Source organism: Octopus bimaculoides, chromosome 17 (genome assembly GCF_001194135.2).
Source record: "Octopus bimaculoides isolate UCB-OBI-ISO-001 chromosome 17, ASM119413v2, whole genome shotgun sequence".
NCBI classification, from domain to species: Eukaryota; Metazoa; Mollusca; class Cephalopoda; order Octopoda; family Octopodidae; genus Octopus; species Octopus bimaculoides.
This window is the reverse complement of record NC_068997.1, coordinates 19,482,790-19,485,195: the sequence shown is the minus strand read 5'-3', so window position 1 is coordinate 19,485,195 and position 2,406 is coordinate 19,482,790. Positions and strand designations below refer to the sequence as shown.

The following is a 2,406-nucleotide window of genomic DNA, read 5'->3' as shown; positions in this document are numbered from 1 at the left end:
TATGTATCATCATCATCCTCATTTAACATCTGTTTTCCATACTGGCAAACCGGAGGACTGTACCAAGCTCCACTGACTGTTCTGGCATGGTTTTTTGGGGCCCTTCCTAATACTAACCACTTTACAGGGTTGGCTGTGTGCTGCTTTACGTGGCACCAGCACTATATAACATCATCATTTAATGTCTATTTTCCAGGCTGGTATGGGTTGGATGGTCTGACAAGATCTGGTGGACTGCAGGACTGTATCTAGTTCCAATATCAGCTTTAATGTGGTCTCCATGGCTGGATGACCTTCCTAATGCCAACCACTCTACAGTGGTTGATATATATCATTATCATTTAATATCACTTTCTATGTTGCATGGACTGGATGGTTTCACAGGATCCAAAGGCTTTTAAGGACTGCCTCATGCTCCACTATCTACTTTGGTATGGTTTCTACAGCTGGATGCCATTCTGATACCAACCTCTTTACAGCATGTATTAACTGCCTTTCTTATGCGACCAGTACTATGAAGATTGTAGTAGAGGGCACCTGCAGTGCAGCAAAGCTTGGAACCAAGAAGTTGAGGGGAACATCTTCACCATTAAGCCATGACTACATAAAAATACCAGCATTTAAGCCTGTCTGGGTTATATTTTAATGTCAAGTACAACATGCACTTTATTCCTGACAATATTAATAAAGTAAGTACCAGATGGTGAGCTGGTGGAATTGCTAGCATGCCGGATTCTGGGCAAAATGCTTAGTGGTATTTCATGTCCTTAGGTTCTGAGTTCAAATTCCATCAAGGCTGACTTTGCATTTCTTCCTGTTGGGGGTCAATAAAATACCAGCTGAGCACTGGGGTCAATGTAATCGACTTGACTCCTCCTAGGTAAGAATGTAAAAACTGCACTCCTCAAGCAAGTGTAGCAGAGTAGGCTCATCTAATGAGTATAAACTCAAGCTCAAATTCATGGCCTCTACATCAAACCATGGTTGGCGGATAGAACATGCTGATGCCTTCATCTAGCAAACGACTGAACATAGGTAATGCAATCCAAAGCACCAGAAATAGTATTAAAAGAGGGTAGGGTCAACTAAAATCCTTGAATTTGATGCCCAAATATGGACAAAATTTAACAAGCAAAAAAAATGAATAAATTTATAATTATTATTATTATTATTAGACTGAAATGCAGAGTAGCTGTGACTTCAATGTTTGTCTGGCAATGGCATGTCCCACAATAGCCAATGATATATTTAGAATCTGCTCAACAATGAAGTAATTTTTCATTTACTTGTTTGACTTTAAATATTTGAAATTCGTTTTGCAATCACCTGGTTTTGAGTTTGTTTCCTTGAGCAAGTGATTATTTGTTGTGGTCGCATGCATACTGGTGCTTTAAGGGCAAAATTTGCCGCATGAGCGCCTGCTGTGTGTGTGTGAGTGTGCAGGGGGGCGGGCACATCGAGCTGGTGCTTCTTTTGTGGCCACAGGTTGATAGGTGGCTTGAGGTGAAATTTAGTGGCTGGAAGCCGTGTGGAGGCCTGTTGTGTATTGTGTGTGAGTTTTCAGTCAGATGTCTCTCATGGAAAGGAAAATGTTACCAAAGTAGGGTGGAGTGGGGGAAGGAAAATGCCAAAAAAACTGAAAATTACCCGTTTCCTTTCTCATGACGGACACACAGTACATTTATTCCAAAATTCTGTCCATGTGTACATATAAACATATCTAGCTAGCTATCTTCTCTGCGCAGCCCACAATTCTTGGGATGTTTGTGGAGATAGAGGACTCCTTTATTGGGTCCTATCAGAAGCAGCTTCATTAGACTTTGCGAATGGATTCTCAAGCATGACCAACTGAGACTATGGATAATATCCAACCATCTGGTTCTTAGTCTACCGCTAGGCTTTCCAGATACCTAAGGACGCGCGCACACACACGTGTGCGTTTTCGTGTGTGCACATGCAAGTATGTGTGCAACAATTAGGTTTAGCTAGCCGAGATTGCGTTTATGCCTGGTCCCCCCACACAAAAAGTTCGACAATTCATATGAAGTTGCGGAATAAACTGCCTTACTTTAAAAACAATAACAACAACAAGAAAAAAATCAGCTTTGAGAAGGTAGCTTAGTTGAAGAATACTGCTTCAACAACTTCCGCACAGCCACTGCCAGGGTGGAAAAAACCGGCGCAGAAATGACGATGGCGACACAAATAAACACTTATATCTATTAAAATAATTACACATACTCACTACACATATTACATAGGTGTGTGTGTGTGTGTTATATATATATATATATATATATATATGAAATGAAATGAACGCACTACAGAAGGTAATAAGAAACGCAGCCCAAATAATTTGATGTAGTTTATACATACTGAAAACAGAAATAAGTATCATGTTAGAAT

General features: G+C 40.4%; 1 protein-coding gene across 1 annotated transcript in view; it reads right to left on the bottom strand.

Annotated features, from left to right (window-relative positions):
- LOC106877366 (PTB domain-containing engulfment adapter protein 1) overlaps nt 1–2,406 on the bottom strand; it is an 85,792-nt gene that overhangs the window by 49,556 nt on the left and 33,830 nt on the right. The window lies entirely within an intron of this gene.